Genomic DNA, 26,398 nt, shown 5'->3' with positions numbered 1-26,398 from the left:
GAGTACTTTTTATTTTTCTCCAAACTTGAAGTAGTGATGATTGTAGGAATAGCATTTACTATATGAATTGAGCAAAAATATTTTCCAATTAACCAATTTAATTAAAAAGTTAACAGCTTGAACTTTAAAATAGAATCCTCATATTTGAATCTTTAATTTTTGATAATTCAGATGGGAGAATTTTGAAACTGTCATGTGTATTATTAGAAGGTGAAATCCTGGGAAGTACAGCTGTGAAAATTTCAATGGAATAATACCACCATTTAAAACTTACGTAATAGTTATTCTATTTTTAAATTCAATAGTGAAAGGAAATGTTTGGAAATAGTACTGTTACCAGCCAGAAGGGGAGCAGAATTGGGGAATGAGAGGAAAGAGTATTTGTGACTATGATTGAATCTCCTAATCACACTGAAGGATTCTCTGCCAATGCATCTGGTGAGAATCCTGTTTTGTTCAGGGGAAGCACACAAATCTGAGGTTCTGAAGATATTGAAGAGAAGAATCCTTGGGTGATGATGAATTTTTATAAGGTCATGAATAATAAATTGCTAAGGGTTAATATGACCACAAGAAAGAGTTGCAGGATACATGGTCTTAGAATTGGACACAACTTGGCAACTGAACCACAGCAAGCTTTCCTCTTAGTGTCATCAATTATCCTTTTAAGTGGAGACTTGATGAAATGTGGGTTTCATCAAGAAACAAGGTTATTGCTGTTTCTTCTCCTTTTTAACCCTTGCTTAACCTTTTGGTTAAGTTTGTGTCTTTTAGGCTTTAACAGTTTGAAGTAAGGCTCATGATGGTTCAAGGCATTCAGCCCATTTGAGTAGAAAGTGATCCCAGGTCCCTACCTGTCCTTGGAACAGTGAGCGAGGGACTTCTACACCTCTAGGGTGGGCTAGGGTCTGTGGCTCTTGTGCAGAAGGAAGAAGTCCAGAGGAAGGGACTTCAGCCCCTTAACCCTTAAGAATAAGGGTATAGAGTCTCTCAGCGGGAAATGAGACAGGCTGGGAACTGGGACCCCTTGATACACAACCTCTCCTAGAGCAACAAAATACAAAGAAACTCTATGGGACTAAAATTAACCACATGCATGCACAGTTAGGGCAAATTCTGGACAAAAGATACAAAGAGACTAAAAAATCCAACTGCCACTTTTGAAGAGGCGGGGGGTTGGGAGCAAAAAATAGGGTACTGCTTATGCCCTTGCACACAACACCACCTATAGTGTGGGCAAAACACCCAAGCCAAACCTCTGGCCTGACCCCTGGACACATTCCTGTCCTCACCCCATATAAGGAACAAACTCTCACCCTGTCACCCCAGAAAGAGCAAGCAAGGGAAACTGTTCTTTGTTCTTACTCCTCCCTGCTGCAGCTGCTGCTAAGTCGCTTCAGTCATGTCCGACTTTGTGCAACCCCATAGACGGAAGCCCACCAGGCTCCCCCGTCCCTGGGATTCTCCAGGCAAGAACACTGGAGTGGGTTGCCATTTCCTTCTCCAATGCATGAAAGTGAAAAGTCAAAGTGAGCCCCAATAAAGCCTTGCCTGAAGAAAGAAAGAAAGAAAGAAAGGAAGGAAGAAAGGAAGGAAGGAAGGAAGGAAGGAAGGAAGAAAGGAAGAAAGGAAGAAAGAAAGAAAGAAAGAAAGAAAGAAGGAAGGAAAGAAGGAAAGAAAAAAAGAAAGAAAGAAAGAAAGGAAGAAAAACTGTGTTAGACTTGTTTGAGAAGTGAAAATGCTTCAGAGGGAGACCTAATAGATCTCTCAGTTAGGGAAGAGGGATAATTGCTCAATAAAGACAACTCAAGGTCACATTATTTTGGTATGAATCACAGTTTGACATGAACAAAAATTTACAAGTTCAGACTCTTGATAATTGTTAAGGGGAATAAGGGTGAGTTGGAGAAGGAGAAGAGCTCTAACTAAATTCATTGGGATTTGCGATGTAAACTAGAATGCCAATTTAATCATTCATAATGAGAAATGAAAATACAGTATGGGCTGGTCTACCTCCATGTAGAAAAATCTTCATTGTTTGCCCACATTATAATCCAAAGATAATAAGAAAAAAATAATTATCTCTAATTTATTGAAGTTTTGTGAATGAATGAATATGTGTTAATTCACTTAAACAGCTGTGAAAGTAATCAATACTCAACAATTGCATCAATTATATCATCATAAATCAAGCTATGAAGTTAGGTTAAATGAAAGATCATTTGATTGTACATTGTGTTGGAGAAGTTGGTAATGAGACTCAGTTTACCAGGTTAGCACATTTAGAGGGACAATTTAGTTCCAAAGCAGAATCCTGGTTACTAGTAATTTCAGGCCAATAAGCCATATATGATAACATTATTTTAATTGATGTATCACCTAATCTCTCCATTTTCAATGGTCTTGCTTTTCAATACATACATCCGTGCTCAGTCGAGCCTTTGTGGTTAACTCTTTTGTGGCCCCCATAGACTGTAGCCTGCCAGGCTTCTCTGTCTATGGGATTCTCCAGGCAAGAATACTAAAGTGGGCTTCCATTTCCTCCTCCAGGGAATCTTCCTGGATCCAGGGATAAAAACCTACATCTCCTGCATTGGAAGACATATTATTTACCCCTGAGCCACCTAGGAAGTCCTTTCAGTACATAACTGCTTCATAATTTTATACAATAGTAACTCTGACCTTGTTAAAATATCTTTTTTTTTTTATATAAATTTATTTATTTTAGTTGGGGGCTAATTACTTTACAATATTGTAATAGTTTTTGCCATATAAAATATCTTTAATTAGACCTTTGAAGCAGTGGGAAAGAGAGCTTAGGTATAGTGAGGATGCTAGTTATAAATATTGTTTTTTAAAATATTTCTTAATGTATTCCTACTTTGTGACGCTTCCTCAAAAAAGTCCTAGGTCATATGATTCAAAAAGACAGTGAAAAACTGAATCAATCTTCCTTCTCATCTATTTCATGAATCAGTCAGAATTTAATTTACCCAAAACAAGGATATTGGACAGATGCTAGTATATGATAAGACTTTGCTTCTCAAATTAATTATCAGGAGCAATGGAAGTGCTTCAGGAATTGAGTTGCTCAGTTCTATAATTTTTTTTTTTTTGCCTACTGATAAAAATGTTAAGTACATTTTAACAGAAAAAAATAACATTAATATATTTTTAAAATAAAACAGTTTTTACTGTCTGCACACTGCAATTCAAGTCATAACTGCTGATGTCTTATGCTAGTCACCTAACAGTAGAATGTTATTGATGTAATCAGAATGTGCTTATTATAAAGATGATGTGTCCTCTTGAGAACTGAAGCTTTAGTGAAACATTCAGCAGCAAGTACTCCCTTTATAGATAAGATCTCTTCCTTGGAAACATTCTACTCTATCAATTTCTCATTGAAAAAGTTGCTAGTTGTAAAGTTAATTTAGTTGAAAAATGATTTTTTCTTTCCAATTCCAAACTTAAATCTATTGTATAAAATCTAAATAATTATGGATCAAATGATAAACCTTTCCCTGCAGTTCATTGTAAACTATAATATTTATTGAGTAGAGAGCAATATAATTCATACATAAACTTCACTTCTTTTTTTTTTAACAGACATCCTTTATTGAGCTTGTCAGATCCAAAAACAGTTTTTATTTTTCTGAAGAATTATGCATGTAATTAGAGTACTGTACTACTAGCCATTGTCTAATACTACCAGAGAAATTGCTGTCACAACTGTTCTTGGAGACTAAACTGTTCACAAGCTTCCTTATAGTTACGGTCAAATGTGTCATGTTGCCACATCTTATTGAGAAGACTAGATTCAGAACCCATTTGGAGAGGACAATGTCATCATATCTTCTCCAAGTATTAATTATCCACTTTCATTGTATGATTATCAGAGATTCCACCAATTTCATAGCTATGCCCATACGATAGCCTTTTATCAAAAAGTAAATGACTGCTTTTTATTATTAGGGTGTTTGTGGGTGTGTATTAAACAACACATTTGACCAGTGACATTACAGTTAAACAGTCAAGAAAAGGTTTTTAACCTTACTTCTTTCCCCAGTATTCATCTTCCTCACTTATTTCTCCTTGCTATTTAATATTTATTTTTTTTTAAACAGGGTCATTGCAGAAAATGAGGAAGAGACAGTTCTAGAAAGGAGTTACATTTCCTTCTCAGAGGTAAAGCAGTGATCACAGAGGGGACAGGGGTAACAGTTGTAGCAGTTGTTAGCATAACTTTTCACGATTATCCTTCTATGATTGCCACACACATAACAGGGATTTTATTACGCTAATTTCCAAAGAATGGGTTCGGGAAAAGGATAGGGTCATTACAATTTAAACAACAAGAGCCATAAAAATGACATGGATGACAGACTGGGGTCAGGGTGTGGGAAAATGTAGACCAAGCCTTATGTCAGTAGAAGCCAGGGGGAGGCAGTAACTATGGAAGTGTAAATAATATTGCTATTTGTTTCTTTTTCTCTTTCTATGCTTTAGAAGCTCACCATCCTCCAAAATCTCAACCTTTCCCACTGCCCCAGTATTAAGTGTATCTTTAGGAAAGGCTTCTGGAAAATTCTGTATTTGATTTTGTGCCACAATTTAGTTGAGTGTCTGTGAAGTGAAAATGTAAGTAGTATCTAACACACAGGGCCAGCCCTAGTTTATCTTATAGATTTGCTTTTGCAGTAATCTATAAATGCCCTTTACCTTTCTGTGCATCATTTTGATGAAGCACCATAGCCAAAGTAGCAAAACATTTCAAAATGCTAAGGGGGCAATTTAATACTTTTAACTTTAAACAATTGTTTTAAGCGGAGGATGAACATGGCTCTAAGGGAAAGATCTTTTACTGCTCATGCGTTCATCTGCTTCTTTTCATGCTTTTTAAAGCAATCATTGTTCTTTGAAGCATTTTTCTTCCTGTAGGACTCCAAAACTAATGAATTAGCCCAATTGCTCATGACACAAAGAGGAAAAACACTTCACAAGTCCTTATTACCTCTGATACTAAGGAAGCACGTTTAACTAAAACCTCAGGAAAGTGATACACTGACTCAAATTCTAAAATATGTGCACAAATTGTCTGTGGTGAAGGCAAAGAGAGAATTATCAACTTCGTTCATTAGATATAATCTTATCCTTTTTTAAGGAAAACATGCAAAACTAAAATCAAATTTATGAAGTCCGTGACATCCTTTCCCTGATCATTTTAAATGTCCCACATTCAACTATGCCCCACTTGAGTTTGAGCAAAAGTTCATGCTTACTGCATCTTCAGTCAGAATCTCTAAATATGCTTAGTTACTTACATCAGCTGGGGCATTTACTAAAGTTAATCTTGATGTTTAGAAGCCAACAATTAACTTCTTTTTGTATTTTATGTTTAAGTACCTGCCAAAATTGTGTCATTGGGACTTCTTGCTCTTTTTACTTATACAGATTTAGAAGTTTCAGAACACACCTCTTTGTTATCCATCATACCCAAAGCCAAGCGATATGAGGCTATCACACCTAGTAAACCCGAGCTTCACCAGTTCATTGATTTAATGGACCTCCTTTCTTCTCCCCCACCCACAGTGAATATTAAACTCAGTAAAGAAGGTACCGTATTTTCTTTTGGCACCTCTTTATATCAGGGCAAGTAGTAGCTTGTTCAGCATCAGGAAATAATAGGTATAAGACTTATAAAATTATAATGAATCATGCACAGATTCCAATATTTATTTGCCAAATATTCACTTCTATATCTCACTTTAGCAATGTTTCCCAATGAGTAAAGCAAAACAAGAGTAATCTTTATGAAATTGATCCAGAATAGAGAATTAGGTGGTTACTTTTTAATACAGTTTATCAAAGACTACTCATATAAACCCCAGTTACTACTTGGATAACATGGAAGTGTATTTCTTTCATAAAAATGCACAGTGTGTTAGCCATATTATTAACAGGCTATTTTAGCAGACTCATCAAAAATATCTACATTATCGTCATCATTTTATTTATCTTCAAAATATTCTGGGAAAAGAAACTAAATTTGATTTTTTCCTTCCTAAAGTTTAAAATGTAAATTTTTATTGAACAGACTGTAGTCTTCTTTTCTTGCTGACATCTTAACATACTTAGTGAAAGTATCCTTTTTCTCTCTTCTTTGACTGCAAATTATATACTAGTTAAAGGAAATCTCCAAAGGAAGTCCAGTTTAGTTTCAAAGAATTGAGCAAATTCACAGTACACTGTGAAATATTATAGATAATACTAAATTGGACATGTATTCAACTGACACGGATTAGAAGGGGCAAAACTGGGATTCAAATCAATCTCTCTCTCTCATTATTGGGGTTTCAGAGAAGTCAAAGCAGATAGTGAAAAATTCAAACAGAATATCAAAACAAAATTATAAAAATGCTTCATACTGGGTTGGGGGGCAAGTGATCTCTTTGCATGGGGAAAGTCAAGATGGACCATAATGGCCTATGACATAATAAAATTCAATGAAAAATAATTGTCTAATCACATATTTATAAAACACATGAAATACACAGGCACCACTGTAAATTCTGAGCAGAAAACAGTGAAGAAAAAAGATCCTGTCCTCATGAAGCTTGTATGGTAATGCACTTCAAAATCCTCTTCTAGAAATTGAGAATAATTTCACAGCCTTCATAAAATATTAAGTATAAATCTGAAAATGCACAGAGCTAGGTATCAGTTCATACTTTTAATCATTATTTCTAGTTCTGCCCATACCTTTAATTTTGACAATATGACTTTATACATATTTATGTTAGTAACTGAACTCTAATTTCAGTTGCAAAGAAAACAATTTTTTTGTTTGTTTACTGATGCAAAATGGAAGAAGATGCAGAATAATGTTGAGAGAACTGAAAATAACTTTTTCTGAAGAACTTTTAATGAACACACGTATCTCTTTTGTGTATTAACTATTTGAAATATAAAACCCACCGGATGAACCCTGTATAATCCAACTAGTATATACACAGTAGACTAGCAAAATGATAAATCTGGATAGGCTTTTTTATGTTTATTCTTTTTTTTTATCTTTAATTTTAGATATATTAGATATGCCCATGTAGCTATGTTATAATTTGGGGCATTTTAGAATCTGAGCACAGTATAAATACAAGTAAGAACATCCCTTCTGTTTTCCAAAAGAAAGAAAATCTTGCAGGACATTTGGTCCTGTCCAAATGTGCATAAGATATTTGGTCCACACCAAAGGTCCTTGAAATTTGGTCCTATAAAATACCATGAGCATATTTGATTGATGTCAATGATTTTGGAAAGATTAGCTACTTTGACTTTTATCATAATGATGTCTTCTCTTTAGATTTTACTTCAGGATTTGAAAGGATGAGAGGCATGAAGGCATGATGTTGCTTGATCACATAAAATCACTCTCCAAGATATTTTTTACAATAAAAACAGTGAACACATCTAGTACAGAATTTAGACTTAAATATGCAAATGGACCTTAATGTGCACCTGTAATGCAGGAGATGTGAGTTCAATCTCCAGGTTGGGAAGATCCCCTGGAGGAGAAACTGGCAACTCACCTCAGTATTCTTACTTGCGAAATCTCATGGACAGAGGAACCTGGTGGACTACAGTCCATGGGGTCGCAAAGAGTGGAACATGACTTTGCGACTAAACAACACAAGCAAATGCCTAAGTTTTAAAAGTTTTCCCCATTTGTTTCTTCAAAGAAGCATGTGACTTCCAGACACACTGTATTAGGATGCCAGCACAAAGTATCTAGCTCAACACAGAAGAATTTTTCACTGATATTGACATCAAAGTTAGGACTTAAATTTTTAAAAGTGAAACTAAATGACTACCACAAAAAATAATAGCATTCTATCACAAACAACAAAGAGATGCAAAATAGTCTTTTTTTAAATTAACTGATGGCTTCTTTACGATATTGTGTTAGTTTCATGTGTACAGCAAAATGATTTGGTTCTATATCTTGCATAAGCATTCATTTGCTTACTCTAATTTCCCATTCCTTCCTCAGTAATAAAAAACTAAGCAAGGACACTGAAAAAAAATGTTGCAAACCATCAAAACTTTTGAAAATATCACCATGCAAGTTGCATCAAAATAAATACATTTTAAAATTTTCATAGGATATCGTTAGATGTTTTCTGTTCATTGGCAGCAGAAAATATGAGAAGAGTGTATCATTCTGCACTCAAGTAAGATGTTTAGCACATTTTCCCCTCAAAGTTCCAAAGTGATCTCTGTGTGTATACTGATGAGTTCCTGTAATACATGAAAATTAAAATTGTCATTTCAGTAGATCTACTGTGACTATCACAGCATTGAACAGTAAGCAAAGCATGAAAGCTATGCATAAACTATTATGATAGTTTAGTTTCTGTGTGACTTCTACTGACTTTACCAAGTTCTGAAGACTGAATCCAATTATGTACTGAAACCCTAGGTTCTTTCAAATGAACTGCTTCTATTTCTTCTAAATCACTTCTAAGAAGTCATATCCAGGACCACTATTTGTTTTTTTTTTTTTTTTTTTTTGCTTCATTGCATTACTTTCTTTTTTTTTTTTTTTATAAATTTATTTATTTTAGTTGGGGGCTAATTACTTCACAATATTGTAATAGTTTTTGCCATACATTGACATGAATCAGCCATGGGTTTACATGTGTTCCCCTTCCTGGACCCCGCACCCACCTCCCTCCCCATCCCATCCCTCTGGGTCATCCCATTGCCCCAGCCCTGAGCCCTTGTCTCATGCATCGAACATGGAATGGTGTTCTGTTTCACATATGATAATATACATGTTTCAATGCTATTCTCCCAGAACGTCCCACCCTCACCTTCTCCCTCAGAGTCCATAAAATTGTTCTATGCATCTGTGTCTCTTATTCTGTCTCGCATATAGGGTTATCGTTACCATCTTTCAAATTCCATATATCTAATGCACTATTTGTTTTTAAGTCATTATTTTGTAGGAGACCATGAGCTTCCCTGGTGGTAAAGAATCTGCCTGCAATGCAGGAGACCTGGGTTCAATCCCTAGCGAAGGGAATGACAACCCACTCCATTATTCTTGCCTGGAGAATTCCACGGACAGAGGAGCCTGGTGGAGCCATGAGTTGCAAAGTGTTGGAAACGACAGAGCAACTAACACTTTAGGGGAGTGGTAAGTGGGAAAGTTCATGTGAATTTGCACCATTTGCACAAAGGAAATGTATGTACCTATTTGACATAAAATATCTACAGGATGACACATGGAAGAATCACACTTATTCTAAAGATCCATTATAGAAAAGCAATAAAAGATGTCCTGGTCACATCGATTCATTTTGGTTTCTCTGATTAAATAGAGCACCCAGCAATTCTTATGCACACAAAGAAACTCATGTAATAAACAATAATTTTTACAAATCATTCCAACATCCTTATTTTTCTCTTTGTTAATACAATTTCAATCAATCAGTATAGAGGAATATGTCTAGAGATCTAATGTATCACATGATGACTGTAGTTAATAACACTGTATTAAATATTGGAAATTTGCAAAGAGAGTAAATTTCAGGTTGTTGCTTAGTTGCTAAGTCATGTCTGACTTTTTTGCAATCCCAGGGACTGTAGCCCACTAGGTTCCTGGACCACTAGGTTCCTGTGTCCATGGGATTTCCCTTGGCAAGAATACTGGAGTGGTCTGCCATTTCCTTCTCCAGGGGATCTTCCATACCCAGGGATCCAACCAATGTCTCCTGCTTTGGACGATAAATTCTTTACTGCTGAGCCACCAGACATTCTCATTTTAGAAAGGTAATTATGTAAGGAGATATTATGTTAATTAGTTTGACTGTAGTGATCATTTCACTGTGTATATGTATAGTAAGTGATCATGTTGTACACCCTAAGTATACATATATAGTTTTAATTTTAAAATAAAATTAAAGGTAGAATGTCCTTACTGGCTGGATTAATTAATTCAAACTTTACCCTTTGCTTACTTCTTTTAATGCATTAGCTAATACGGAGTGGTTTAAATATGGATCAGCTTTAATTTAAAGCATTTTTTTCTTTTGGAAAAGCATATTAGATTTAATTCTGAAAACTCATTGGAGTTCTCCTCTGTCTTTTCTGATAGTGGGTCTTTCATTATTTTTTGAGGATGCAGAACTGCTCAGTGTAGCATGGAGAGAGAGAACAATAAGCAAACTATAAAAAGTCTATAGTTTTTTTCCCTTCCTAGTTCATCATGATGTATATGAAAATTTGCTACAAATGTGAAGATGTTGCCACAGAAAAGCTGAAAATGAAAACATTCAGTGTGAAATTGCGATATATGGTTCAGGTCAGGAATTTCAGATGAGAATATATATCCTGGATATCTGACAGTTCATATTCAGCCTTGGTAGTTATGAATGAGATTTAATCACTCAGTTAAAAAAAAAAGGTTCTCTATTTTAAGATTAAAAAACATGATGTTTCTCACAACACTGTAAAGCAAGTTTCCTCTAATTAAAAAGAAAAAAAAAACATGCTGCTTCTCAAAACTGATAATATATAGAATGATTGTTCTTTTTTCTTTCTCTTAAGAGAAAGTTGTTTTGTTTTTATTTTTAAAGTAGAAAAATGCCATCTTAATCATGAAAAGGACACTGAACTTGAGAACATTTAAGTTTACATACAAATTAAAAAACAATTTGATGAGTGTTTAAGTCAAAAAAACTTTCATTAGTTGTTGTGTTCCAGTTGATTTGAAAGTAACACAGAGCATCATATGAAAATAGGTAAGTGAAAATGAAATAAAAAATAAGATCCTCAATTATTCCTGTTTGTCATTTCAGAGTATTAGATTCCTGAGCAAAAATCATGGTTATTGCAAAATGAAATATTTCTTGCCATGTTGGTGGGCAAGAAATGTCACAGCCATCAACAATTTCTAACCTCCAAATGTGAATGAGGGCTCCCAAAAGTGAAAATAATGCCTGCCTACCATCCAGCAGGGGCCCCCACCCCCCCACCCACAGTGATTGCTGAGCAGCTGGGGAGTGGTAGATGAAAAAAGCTGCCATCCATTACACCGGACCCCTTATAGTGAACAAGGAATTAAGGTTGAGAACAATCTAGACAGGATTCGGCCCCAGATAGCTGGGGTGCATATGAAAAGACTGAAGTGGGTGAGCCTACAGACTTGGATCTTCCCTTACCTAGTAAAAGGCTAAAGTCCTTAGCTTGATATCTGATTTTCCTTAATACTTTATTGTTAACATCTTTGACGTTCAGACCGCCTGCCTGCTTTGTTGCAAACTTATATGTGGCCTGACTCCCTCTCTTGCCTCTTTGGAGCAATTTTCTCAGGGCTACTGAGATACTGTCTCCAGGGCTTGGAGTCCTTAACATTCTCACCAAATAAAATAACTCTGTACTTTCAGGTCGTGACTAAATTTTCAGTTGACATTATTTGAAAAAAAAAAAAAAAACCATACAACTCACTGTTACATGTTGTAAATGTCCATTCTGCCCTTATACTAAAAGGGGTGTCAAAACCAGTATGCTAACTTAGTCTGAAAATCAGCATGGTTTAATGTTAAGACCTTGACCCTGGGTTTCTGCTTGGGCTTGGGTCTACATCTCAGCTCTCATATTTAGTATATGTCTTTAAAACTCTTCTATAACCCTTTAAATTGAAAGTGGCTTAGTCATGTCCAACTCTTGTGATCCCATGGACTGTAGCCTGTCAGGCTCCTCTTTCCATGAAATCCTCCTGGCAAGAATACTGGAGTGTGTAGCTGATCCCCAACCCAGGGATTGAACCCAGGTCTCCCACATTGCAGGTGGGTTCTTTACCGTCTGAGTCTCCAGGGAAGCCCAAGATTACTGGAGTGGGTAGTCTATCCATTCTCAAGAGGATCTTCCCGAACGAGGAATTGATCTGGGGTCTTAATGGAAAGATTAATACTGGCTGACTCAAATATATTGCGAGGAGTGAATGAAAAAACAAGTGTTAAATGGCTTACCATAATCTTTGACAAGGATAGGCACTCAGAAAACATTGACTATTATCACTATCTGATAATTGCATATAACTCTGTTAATTAGGATTTCAGTTTCTACTCTAGCTTAGCTATTGTATAACGCAACTCTACACCCAGCACACAATTACTTGGTTCTTCTATGACTAATGAATTTGAAATAATTAAATGATTTGTCTGAACTATTAATGACTAAAATTAGAGATTCATCATTAGAGTTTCTGGCCTTTCAAAAGGACTATATACAAACAATCGAGGATAAATAGTAGTTTCTTTGTTAACATGTTGAAAAATGCACAAGTAATAGACTGCAAACAATACCCTCAGGCCATCTCTTCTCATGGTTTTATTATAAATTAAGCTCTTCCCTCGTTTTAACTAAAATCATTCTTGTTTTAATTTGAGCTTTTGCACTTCCCTTCTTTTTGTTTCTTCCTTTTTATGTTTCTGTGGAAAATACTCATTTACATATTCAGGAAAAAAGGTGAATTTAAGGCCCTTGTATAAATTACATAACTAATTATGTAGCTTCATACTCAGCTGTATGCTAAGTCATATGAGTTAAATTATTTCTATCACTTCTTTAAAAGATTTTGTTCCATTATTATCATTCATTCTAAAAGCTTTTCTAGTTTCACTTCATCCTTTTAAACAAAGGCAGCCCAAATGGGACCCAGAGGTTTGTTTGGTTTTTTTTTTTTTAGATGTTCAAATTCTCCTTTTTCTTTTTTTTTAATTTATTTTTTTTTATTGAAGGGTAATTGCGTTACAGAATTTTGCTCTTCTCTGTCAAACCTCAACATGAATCAGCCATAGGTATACATATATCCCCTCTCTTTTCAACCTCCCTCCTATCTCCCTCCCCATCCCACTCCTCTAGGTTGATACAGAGCCCCAGTTTGAGTTTCCTGAGCCATACAGCAAATTCCCTTTGGCTATCTATTTTACATATGGTAACGTAAGTTTCCATGTTACTCTTTCCATACATCTCACCCTCTTCTCCCCTCTCCCCATGTCCATAAGTCTGTTCTCTATGTCTGCTTCTCTTTTGCTGTCCTATAAATAAGTTCTTCAGTACCATTCTGCTGCTGCTGCTGCTGCTAAGTCACTTCAGTCGTGTCCGACTCTGTGCGACCCCACAGACGGCAGCCCACCAGGCTCCGCCGTCCCTGGGATTCTCCAGGCAAGAACACTGCAGTGGGTTGCCATTTCCTTCTCCAATGCATGAAAGTGAAAAGTGAAAGTGAAGTTGCTCAGTCGTGTCCGACTCTTCGCGACCCCATGAACTGCAGCCTACCAGGCTCCTCCATCCATGGGATTTTCCAGACAAGAGTACTGGAGTGGGGTGCCATTGCCTTCTCCGGCCATTCTTCTAGATTCCGCATATATATGTTAGAATACGATATTTATCTTTCTCTTTCTGAATCACTTCACTCTGTGTAATAGGTTCTAGGTTCATCCACCTCATCAGAGCTGACTCAAATGTGTTCCTTTATTATGGCTGAGTAATATTCCATTGTGTATATGTACCACAGCTTCTTTATCCATTCATCTGTTGATGGACATCTAGGCTGCTTCCATGTTCTAGCTATTGTAAATAATGCTGCAATCATCAATGGGATACATGTGTCTTTTTCAATTTTGGTTTCCTCGGGGTATATGCCTAGAAGTGGGATTGCTGGATCATATGGTGATTTCATTCCTTGTCTTTTAAGGAATCTCTATAGTGTCTTCCATAGTGGCTGTATCAATTTACATTCCCACCAACAGTGCAAGAGCATTCTCTTTTCTCCACACCCTCGCCAGCATTTACTGATTGTAGACTTTTTGATGATGGCTGTTCTGACTGGTGTGAGGGGATATATCATTATAGTTTTGATTTGCAATTCCCTAATAATGAGCGATGTTGAGCATCATTTCATGTGTTTATTAGCCATCTGTATGTCTTCTCTGGAGAAATGTCTGTTTAGGTCTTTTTCCCACTTTTTGGTTGGGTTGTTTGTTTCTCTGGCATTGAGTTGTATGAGCTGCTCTATATTTGGAAATTAATCCTTTGGTGGTTGTTTCATTTGCTATTATTTTCTCTCATTCCAAGGGTTGTCTTTTCACCCTCATTATAGTTTCTTTTTCTGTGCAAAAAGCTTTTAAATTTAATCAGGTCCCACTTGCTTACTTTTGTTTTTATTTCCATTACTCTAGCAGGTGGATCATAGAGGATCTTGCTTTGATTTGTGCCATCTAGTGGTTCTGCCTGCATAAAAGTCCTCTAAGAGTTTTATAGTTTCTGGTCTTACATTTAGGGACCCAGAGTTTTAATGGAAAGAGAGTTTGACTGATATAGAGTGGAAGGACAGGCCAGCTTCCATTCCCTCACGTATTCTAACTACTTAGTTACGGCAACCATGATCTTACTAGTCTTTCTTTTTGTATTCTTTAATTAAATTCTTCCTTATTCTGTATTTGCATTGTTGCTTATTCTTTTGAAATTCATTAATCTCTGTAATGTGGGTCATAATAATGAGTTCATTTAATTTCACTGCTTCTTCAGATTTGATTTTCTTGGTCTTAATTCTTCCCATATACATTATCCTCAAGGATTTTGGAAAGAAAATGTCTCAAAAGATATAACTCCTAAGATTTATTTATCTAGATAACAGCAACTATCCTGTATTGAATGATTTTGTGCCAAACTCTTTGTAGTGATGTTCTCATTTAATCATCACAAGAAGAAAGTGTCTATTATTATCCTCATTATCAAGATAAGGGAAATGAGGCCAAAGATGACATATGTAGTGATTATAAAAGTGGCCTTGGAGATCAGAGGTGTCTTCTGACACAAATTATTTTTATAACCACATCTGGACATTTCTACCCTTCCTCCTCTCATTCTGTTTCCCTTCACTGTCATCTTCCCTCATTCTTTACCCTTTTTCCACTTCCATGCCTTTTACAGGAAATATACAGGTATATTTCCTTTTACTTTTTCTTCATATTATTCAAGGGCTGAGAGAGTCAAAGATGCATTGGGCAGGGATCCTACACTCAAGTAACTTCCATACTGAAGCTTCGATCATAGTGCCACATGCATAGTTAATATTTACTAAATATCTTTCAATGAATCGATGAATAAAACAAATGAACCTCCAATATTACCAAGATGGTGTAGTAAGATTTATCAGCCTCCGTCACCTCACAAATCTAGGCATGGATAAAAACAGTTCTGGGAAATTTCTCTAGTTCACTTAAGAAACTTATGCAACACAAAGCGACAGGGTAGAACCAACAAATTGAAAATGATTGATCATAAAGGGAAAAAAGGACAGCTTCATTTGCTGCATCATCTCACCTTCTAAAGTGTCATTGCTCAGGACAACGACACTTTTCAAGGACAATGACAGGACAATGACAATTTTCAAGAGGAAACTCCCCAGCTAGAAAAATTTTCACTCAATCGGGGAAGAAGCAGGGAATGACCAGTTTCCCCAGCCTTTCAGAGAACCGCGTGAAAGACCCACTTTAGTTTCACCGCAACCAGAGACCAGCAAAGCTGAGATGTGTAGAGGCTGCTAGGAACTAGAAAGAAAAGTAGAAGCTACCAATATCAGCCAAGCAATAAGAGCTAATTCTGTGCCCAGTGACTTACCTGCAAACAATCTCAGCAGCTTTCGCCACTGAAGAAACCAAAGCCCCTGCAGATTTTGTTTGTTTTTGCCTCACAAGTATTTGTGTTTGCTGACACCTGTTACCGTGGTCCCTCCTGCTCCTTCCCCACCAGCCCCAGGCCAGGATCCTCACTGGCAGTCCACCTAGACCTTTGTAGTTATGCAACTACTAGATTCCAGTCTGATGAAACAGATACAAATGATATTTTGTTTATTTTTCATTCCCACTTCCCATGAGAGCTTCAGTACACATAGCTTAAGACAAACTGGTTTTTTTTGTTTTGCTTCATTTTGAGGTGAACAGAAATAAACACTCAGGAGACTTCTCCATGTAAATTCAGAGGAAGTTTGGGGAAAAAAAATTAATCTGAGCATATGCATCATACATGTATATATCCTACAAAAACACTCAGAGAAATAAATGTGCCCTATCTATTCTACAATCCAAGATTAGTTGTATTAGTTGAGTTAAATCTCAAAAGCTATGTAAGGATTTCTGATTAAATCTAAAAATTAGGTTATTAAGTAGTTGAGTGCTGATTTGTTCTTTCAGTGATTATGTGTTAAGTGGAAGAAGTAAAAGATAAATACATACATCTCTTCTTTTGAGCCCAAAACACATGTTATTTCTGTTTTACATGACAACATGCATCAACATGGTATTCTCTCTTCTGACAGATTTTCTCTTTGCCTACAATTGTCAGATCTAATATCTAAGGCTTGTCATTATTTACCTTTAAGATCCCATGGAATTAGTGCAGACTGTGATACTATTGTTGTTTTTGTACTTGGTGATTAGATCTACACCATGCTTGAACACACTTTATACATTGGAAATTATGATGGATAACTTGACCGAATGAGGCAAAAGATTATAATGAGTTTTCTTTAATAAACTGACTGTCAAGGAAATACAAATATTATTTGTGAAGAAAAAGAGCTCGGTGACTTTAAGCTATTATATCAAATACTCAGAAACTGGTCACAAGTGGATCAGAATTAATAAAAGGAATTTAAGCATCTACTGACAGGGATATTGTCATGCTTTTTCTTGGAATGTGGACACATTTTCTTACAAGGATGCATAACGTTTGTCTCTGTTACTGGGAACACCCTGTGAGGGGTGACTGTTTCCATTCTGAATAGTTTCTCTATTAACAAGGTATTTTTGTACCTGGAAAGACTTCCCCATCAGCAGTGTATCTGGATCCTGTCCATCATTTAAGAACCGATATATGTAAATGCCCATTCCCCACTTTATTTTTATCTCCAACTTCAATGTTATCTATTAGTTAAATGCTATAAAATTGTTTATATTTGGCCATTTTTACATCAAAAATGGCCATTTTTATGGCTCAGCATAATATATCTCTAATGAACACATCACACAGTAACTGTTATAGATAACATTACAGAGATCTCTTCCAGATAGGTTCAAGAGACTTGAGACTGTTTTGGAAAGCAGCCATATCATCAGGAGCAAAGTATACTTCTAATACTTAAAAGTGTGCACTCACATGCATATGTGTGTGTGTGTGTGTGTGCGCGCATGCGCGCGCAGTCTTTATAGTACATGAAATATTGTAAATATGCGAGAAGGGTAAGAACACAACTGTTTATAGAGCATCTATTAAGCGTCAAGCGCCCATGTTGAGGCATTTCCCAATTTTTAAAATTTTACCCTAAGGACCAGAAGGGATATTTCACCCATTTTAGAGGCAAAACATGCTCATATTCTCAATTATTAAATTAAAACTACCCAGATTTTAACAATATAACAAAACTTTACAATCTAGGCCATCTGTCATCAAACTCCCTACTATTTCTAACACATTCACTGTGATTAATTTTGCAATTTTGATAGTTTTTACATATGAAGTATCCACAGGTTCATTCAAAATTGGAGGGTTTTTCATTTTTTTTAATTTTTCCTTTACCATAATGCTTAGTTATAGCTTTGTATAAATGGCAGCATAGCATTTGCCTTTTTATGACTGTTATGAAATCAGTGAAATCAGCTATGGAAGTTGTAAAACATAAATCATATTTCTGTTTATTCTACAACCATCTAAAATTCTGCAATTTGCTTTACAGGAGAAGCTAATACCAAGTATGAATGTCACCTTGTGGAGAGATTCAAAATACCTATGTCAGAATTAGCCATTTGAATCATAATGTTTTTATGTAGGATAACTGTGTTTGTGTACAAATACACAATTGTGCATGCACAGATCCACACACATATCTAAGTTTCATTCTTGATCCTTAATCATTCTTCTTGTCAACCATCAGGGCCATATATATAAGGTATACTCCAGCTTTTCCTCCCATATTTAAAAATGGCCATAATAATCACTAAAATTTGTAGGGCGTGATCCCCAGCATGAAAGTCCTTTCTTTTACTTATGGTTAGCATCCTTCTCATCTCCCTGCCTTTATTGTTAAATTCACAATCAGCATGCATTCTGATAGGTGAGCCTTCAGGTATAGCTCATTAACATAGGCCCCACATGTACATATATTATCTAATAAGGAATATGAAATGAAAGTTCATTAATCAAATGACTAGCTGCCAAACATGCTAGGATTCTACAATTTAATCACTTGAGTTCAGAGTATTGAATGGAAATTGCAATCTGGTAGTGACTTTATTGTGACTCAAGTTCATAGGTTAAACAGTATAAACATTCAGTGATTTAAATAAATGTTTTTATTTTAATAAATTTTAGACATAACCATGTCCAAGAGAACGTGTCATTAAGCTTTTTCTGTAGAGTCAGATAGCAAACGTTTTCCGTTTTGCCAGTGATATGAACTCAGTCACAACTACTCAACACAGCTGTAGACAAAAAGTGAATGAATGAGCATTGCTGAATTTGGTTCATGGTCATAGTTTGTTGACCCTTGACTTAGAGTAATTTAGGATGCTTTTAGCTAAGCAACACTGAACTCTGGCTCATTTTCCCTAAAACACTTGCATAACAAGATGTTAACAGAAGACTAACCATCTTGCATAACAAGATGTGTCTAGAAACATCAGCCCCAAGAATTCTTATGGCTAGTAGTGTCATAAAAGTCCAGGTTCTTTACAGGTTTCTTCTTTTACATTTTCAGTATATCAGTCTAGCTTACCTCATGGTTGCAACATGGCTGCTGAGACTCCATGTATCACATGAAGACACAGTTCAATTCAGTTTAGTCGCTCAGTCATCTCTGACTCTTTGTGACCCTATGGACTACAGCATGCCAGGCCTCCCTGTCCATCACCAACTCCCGCAATTTACTCAAACTCATGTCCATTGAGTTGGTGATGCCATCCAACCATCTCATCCTCTGTTGTCCCCTCCTCCTCCTACCTTCAATCTTTCCTAGCATCATGGTCTTTTCAAATGAGTCAGTTCTTCGAGTCAGGTGGCCAAAGTATTGGAGTTTCGGCTTCAACATCAGTCCTTCCAATGAATATTCAGGACTCATTTCCTTTAGGATGGACTGCTTGGATCTCCTTGCAGTCCAAGGGACTCTCAAGAGTCTTCTCCAACACCACAGTTCTAAAGCATCAATTCTCCGGTGCTCAGCTTTCTTTATAGTCCAACTCTCACATCCATACATGATTACTGGAAAAACCATAGCTTTGGCTAGATGGACTCTGCTTTTTAATATGCTGTCTAGGTTGGTCATAACTTTTCTTCCAAGGAGCAAGACACAGTGCCTTGTATCAAAAAAAGATGAACTAAATTCTTTTTTTGCCTTGTTTTTCTTAATCAATGAAAAAAAAAAATTTCCAAAGACTTTTCCCAGCAGTCTCCCCATCTTTTCACACTGGTCTGAAGTATATTGTGAGCTATTCTTAAATGAATCAAAGGCCGTGGGATGATGGTGGTTAACTTCGAATATTGAAATTTACCCTGACACAATCAGGAGGGGTGAATTTGCATATATAATTCATATTTTCTATGAAACAATTTTTGGATAAAATTTTTTGAACAAAGTAGGCAATGTCCTTACTTCATATTTATCAGAGTACCATTATATTTTTTAAAAAAGATGACAAAATAGGGAACACTTCTGAGTTCCTGATCAGGCTCTATCACAACATCACCGTATATATTTGACTAAGATGCATAATCTCTCTGGTGTTCAATTTTATCCTTACTAAAATGAAGGAATTGAAATAAGTGAATTTAAGCTCTGACAGTCTTTCTCCAATTTTAAACCCTCCTTAATGGTCTCAGCATCATCACATTTAGCATATTTTACTGTAAATGTCAAATCCATATCAGTCATTTGTCAAAGGCAATTTTTTTCCAGATATGAATTTGAGAATTCCACAATAAATACTTATTAGGAAAAAATCTTGGAATATAAGGAAAATGGAAATACAGTAAAAAGTTATGTTTTGTACATTGAATGATGAGAGAAATGCCTAATACATAGCATATTTTGCATGCAAATACCGGTATTTTATGATTATCTCTTACCCACAGATGGTTACCCTGCCTGAGATCCTCCAGCTTATGCATACTTCCAAATCCCACTTCCTTAAATCCCAATTTGATTTCTTATAAAACAATTCCTTTTGGCCAACAAATTATGTAACAATTGCCAAGTCTTTCACCATTGGCAATGTAAAAGTGTTGTTCTCACAGTCATCCACAATTTTGATAGGCTACGGATAAGAGCATAGACTTCTAGGCTCAAGTGCTGTCTGTGCAATTCACTAGTTTATTTTGACCTTGAGCAAGTCACTAAGGCTGTTGTATGATTAGGTATGGAACAACCTTAAAACAATGAAAGCTAATTTTTTCTCCCTTAAAGTCCTTGTTCTCAATTTACAAGGTCCAACTCAACACCTGGTGCTTTAATTGACTTGAGATATTCAGAGAAATTTTCATACTAAGATGGGAGTTTGTCTTGGACCCAACCCATAGAGGTTCTTGTTTCATGAAGAAAAAAAACACAAAGACACTTATTTTTGTTAGTTTAGTTCATATCTCTATCTCGGTGTCTAATATAGTGCTTAGGACATAGTGAATACTCAACAAATATTTGTTGAATCAATAAACAGATAAACAATATGTAATATAGACCAGGATGTGATACATATGAAAATATTAGTTAAAAGAAGGAAAGTACAGAGAAAGAATGGGAAGGATTAGTTACTATTCAGAATTGTGTATATAAAAATGGAGAAATATATTAGGAGAAAGAGAATTCTATAGCCCCCTAGAAAGATAAGACTCCTTTATCTTCTTATGTGTGCGTACCTTCATGGCCAGTCCTGTCTGACTCTTTGAAACCCCATGGACTTAGCTCACCAGACTCCTTTGTCCATGAATTTTCCAGGCAAGAATACTGAAGTGAGTTGCCATTTCCTACTCCAGAGTATCTTCCTGACCCAGGGATCAACAGGCTTCTCTCATGTCTCTTGCAATGGCAAAAGGATTCTGTGGCAGAGGAATTTTTCTGCCAAAAAAAGGGAATTTTCCTGCCAGATTGGCAGACAGATTTTTTCACCACTGTGCCACCTGGGAAGCCCTGTTCATGTTAAAATTACCTAAGACCTTTAGACCTCATGAATTAGCCATCCCCCAGGTACATTTTCACACCATTTTAGACTGTAATTAACACCACACTTTACTTGCTTCATTTAACATAATATATCTTTAAGAATAAATCTAGTCTTGTAATAGGGTCAACTTTGACATTCATTCTAAAAGATGCTTTCAGCATTTATAATTAAAGATATTCACAGATATAGTTTATTATCTGTCATGATGTTGGCAGTGAGCCTTTCTTCTGTTTGGATCCAATAAAGAGCAATGAATTAACCACGGACTGTGGTGTAAAAAGACTGGCATTTTTCAGTTCCACATTAGTTTTATGGCCCAAAGAAAGTCATCCAATCTTGCTGAAACTCCCTTTTCCAGTGTGTAAAGTGAAGATCTTGTTATAATATTTCTGTTATTATTATTCCAGAAAATTTTTTAAATCTTAAACAAAAAATTTAAAGTGATTTTTAAGTTAAAAAAGAGAATAAATACTAATTGCTAAAAACATTTTATTAATAGTGTTAGTAGTAATAACACTATTTCTTATAAATTTATAAATTCTCTTTAGGCACTCCTATTCTAGATTTTGTGGAGTAAGTGTGTTTATCTATTTTCAGAACTAGGTTGGGATGCTAAAGTCTTCATCTCTCACTTGTAAAATTATTAAGTGAATCTGGTAAATTGGTATGGCTACTTAATGTTGGCCATTTTTGTCAAATTTAAGTTGGTTAATTTATGACAACTTGGCTTAAAAGTAGGGATAGGTTCAGATTTTGTGGGGCCTAGAGTTCAACAGTTTGGGCACTATTTTAATAAAGATAATAGAAAAGTAAGCATGCAAAATGAGGTATATCAGTTAATATACAATCAGTTGAAGAAAATAGTTTATAACAAAGTACAAATTATAAAAAGCTAACTATACTAATAATACAAAGTCACCAAAACAGGAAAAAAAATAATTTTATTATCTTCCAACATACTCATAATAAGTACATATTTACATGCTTTTTGATTGCCTACCAATAAGAACAAAATTTTGTTTCTTTTTTTCCTTTCTCTATAGAGATAATAAAAGATAAAAGTGTTTTACCTAGTAGAGCTGATTTAAATGTGTTTGGAATTATTGATGCTTAAGGAAGTGTAATTCACATACTAATTTATTGTATGACCAAAAATTCAGTCGTATAAATGTTCTATATTTTTTAAGTTTAGGAATGTTGTCAAATTTGGGAAAATCTATAGAAATTGTCTTAAATATATGAGATGTAAAATTTGGAAGAACTTTCCATAGGCAAACTCTTGGTTCTCTATGTATCAAACCTTAGTTCTAATCTATAATATCTCTACTTCCACTGGGTAAAATATATTCATATTGTGTACCTTTATTTGAAATCACCAATGGAGTTGATATAGAATAGTGAAAGTATTTCTAAAAGCCATTCCTATACTGAGACGAGAATACCGAACTATACGCATATGACTTTAAACCATGTAATTGTTTCACTAAATTCAATACAAGTGTATCTCTCATTCAATTTCTCAACAGCTGGATCACAAAATTATCTACAGTAGATACATTGCTCCTCAACAAGAGAAGATATGATAAGATGTGAGTTGGAGAGAGTGGTCTAAATTGCATGTGGTTAAAATATTTTATAAATTATTATAAAATAATATTTTATAAATATTTTACACTTTTTTATAAAAATGGGATATAAAATGGTACAGTCACTCTGGAAAACAGTTTGGCAGTTTCATATAAAGCATGCAATTTCCATATGACCTACTAATAGTGCTCTTGGGCATTTATACCAGAGAAATAAAAACTTATGTTCTTATTTAAAAAAAAAAAAAACATGCATGAATGTACATTGAAGTTTCATTTGTAATAGCCAAACAATGGAAACAACCCAATTGTCCTTAAGGTGGTATAACAAACAGAAATATTAATAACACGTAGTACTACTATAGATTGTAGGTAAGAGGTTTTTATGTTTCTGTAGACCTGATCTTTTTGAATAAATTTTGCTAAAACCTCTAGACATAGGCATTATTTGATTTTTCAGTGAGTATGATCATCTGTCTCTGGTCCAAAATACTTCCTGTGTATTTTCAAGGCAAAATTGACAAAGATGAATACTAAAAATTGACAATATTCAGCAATATGAAGGAATGAACTGTTGATATATGCAATGACTTAGATGTAAACTGAGAGAATTATATGGAGGGAGTAATGGTATGATTTCATTTATATACCAAATCTCAAAATAACAACAGAGATGTAGAACAGATTAGTGGCTCCAGAAGGAACAGTGGAAGGAAGGGGGATATTGTTATAAAAAGGTATCATGACTGTGAGGAAGGATACAGAGGACACAGAAAACCACATGTGTGATAACATTGTAGAGAACTAAATACACAAAGACACACAAAAATGAATACATGCAAACTGATGAAATTTAATAAGATGTGTATTGTACATTGTATCTATATTGTTTATTGTATCAATGGCACACTCATGGTTTTGATGTTATACCATTGTTTTACAAGATATTACCATTGGAGAAATCTATTCCAACTGCATGTGAATCTACAATTATTTCACATCAAAAGTTTAATAAATGTATCATATCTTCTTTAACCACTCATCTCTTGTTGGACGTTTAGACTGTTTCTGTGTCCTGGCTAGCAGAAACTAACAGAGTATTGTTAAGTAATTATACTCTGCACACACACACACCCCCCAAAAAAACACTTTAGTATAGCGCTATGAGCATGTGTATCAATATCAGTGTCCCTGTGGACCCCTTGGAATAATGGTGCAGCTGCAGGTCCCTGAAATTTATACTTCATTCACCTTAGGGTAATTCTGTTTGTTTATAAGTACTTTGTTGTAAGCACTGTGACCTACCCTGGGTTGATTTGATCCTTAAACCAGTGTAGAGCTTAACTATAGGCTCCATGAGAGAAGGAAGCTTATATCGTTCATCCCTGCATCCTCAGAATCTATTACCGTCTAGCATAAAGCAGACATTCAAGATAATTAATGAAGTAAAAACTACATTTGTTGTGATATGATTGCAAAAAGTGTTTGGCTATTTGGTTTTAATGTATCCCCATAATGCCATTACACTACTTTAGAATAACATACTGTTAAGTGGTTTATCAACAACTAAATGTGGAGAGCCTTTGACATACTTGTGAAAGTTCTAATCCATTTCCAATACACTAACAAAGTCTCCTCAAAGCAAATTTAGTTTCAGACTAGAAAGGATGTCTCAGAGCAGATAAGTAGTATAAGTATAAATAGTATAAGTTCTTTCGAGAAGCATACCACCAGAGAATTAGCCCAGTGATAAATATTATTTCATTTTTCTATCCTTTTATTTCTTCTTAGACAGCTGATAGATCTTGGAAGTTTTGAAATGTATTTCTTGACATCTTTTAAAATTTGTGGGTTAACTATCAACAATTGAGAGGGAAGACAATGAAAGACTTAGAAAGTTTCAATAATTTCACAAGGTCTCAGTGGATGAAAGATGAAGCTGAGACTTGAATTAAACTTTCTCTTTTTCTAAAATATGTGACTATTCTTCTATAATGGATGAAGTTGCAAGCAACATATCTAGAAAATTATTAATATCTTCAATCCCAAGTAAAATATATCCCTCTCTCAGGGTTCTAGAAAACTCTTGTACCTGAGTTTGCTTTGTTTTTACGTTTGCTTTTTTAAGGGGATTACTTAGGATTATGAAAAACATTAATTTTTGGAATGAGGAACCCAGAAGCCAGATATGACTGTTTGTTAATATTTTATGGACTGTTTACACTTGGGACAGAAATAAACTGGGAACTTCACTCTGTGAAATGTCTGGAGGATGAAAAGAGAAGGCATAAAGAGAAGTGAGGAGGCTGGAAGCCATTCCAGAAGGAAGATAAGGGACTCAAACAACGTGCCCGAGAGAAAAGCAAAGGAAGATGATGAAAGGAGAAGGCTGGCAGAAGTCATGGCTCTTCAAAAAAGGCTATCATAAAATGAAATCAACTGCAATGTATTGACATATTATTTCAGAAGGCAAAAAAAATGCAGTTAATCTTTTATTTGAACTAGTGGGAAAAGCAGATGGTAGGAGGAAGAATCAGAGCAAAACACACACTTTCCAAAAGTAAGTGAAAGATGTGATTAAAATAAAGATCACGCCAGCATCAATGATCAAGGAGACCGGTGGTGCCAAGAAGCAGCGGGGGCCTGGGCAGAGCCAAGCTGCAGCACAACAGGCACCCGAGCTGACTGCTGCCTTCCTACCCACAGGGCTCTCAACTCTGAAAGACGGCCAAAGTGATCATCTTTTCTAGTCCTCTGTTGTACTACGAGAAAAACTCAGATTCTACAAGAAATAGTGATTTATGCAAGGTCACATTTTACTGTCATCTAGTGGCGTCCTGGGGGCTTCCCTGATGGTTCAGTGGTAAAGAACCTACCTGCGAATGAAGGAGACTCAGGTTTGATCCCTGGGTTGGGAAGATCCCCTGGGGAAGGAAATGGCAACCCACTCCAGTATTCTTGCCTGGAGAATTCCAAGGACAGAGGAGCCTGATAGGCTACAGTCCATTGGGTCACAAAGAATCGGACACGACTTAGCAACTAAACAAAAACAATAGTGGAGTCCTGAATTTTTAGGTCTTCAACCATATCTTTCTTCATTATGTTATAATGCCTGCTATTTTTTTTTTACTCAGATTTAAACTGAAATTAGGGTAGTTAAAATTATAAACATAGATGCATGTGTACACAGACACATACACACATACACACAAACACACACAGCAAACAGGAGAGGAAACACCTCTTTTATCAAAAATGGTTCTTTCTGGTTTGTCATGGTTAGTAATTATTATGACACTGCAGGCAAGGATGTGCGAGGATAGGCATGTATCTTTGCATTGACCTCAAACATCTCCCATTTTCTCAAAGCTACTCAATCTTTGGCAACATGAGCCCTGTAATCCCTTCCTAGAAGCCTCAGATACCCTTAGGATTACTGAGTCAGGATCACACAGGAATAAAGAATAAATGGCCAAGATTTTTCTACCACATAGTTCCTCATATGAAGTTCCTCTATCTCTATTTTGATAA

The 26,398-nt window shown here is 35.6% G+C and overlaps 1 long non-coding RNA gene across 1 annotated transcript; it reads right to left on the bottom strand.

Moving 5' to 3' along the window:
* LOC145524424 (uncharacterized) lies at positions 1–25,825 on the bottom strand. The gene is made up of 3 exons (XR_014067494.1): positions 25,744–25,825; positions 8,104–8,298; positions 1–17 (listed from the first exon to the last, which is right to left on the bottom strand). It is a non-coding gene; the product is annotated as an uncharacterized LOC145524424 (long non-coding RNA).
* Positions 25,826–26,398: the final 573 nt, after the last annotated feature.

The sequence above is a fragment of the Giraffa tippelskirchi genome, chromosome 10 (assembly GCF_054371585.1).
Source record: "Giraffa tippelskirchi isolate mGirTip1 chromosome 10, T2T-mGirTip1v1.2.pri, whole genome shotgun sequence".
Taxonomy (NCBI): Eukaryota; Metazoa; Chordata; class Mammalia; order Artiodactyla; family Giraffidae; genus Giraffa; species Giraffa tippelskirchi.
Note: the sequence above shows the minus strand (reverse complement) of the source record. Positions and strands in the feature narration are given on the sequence as shown.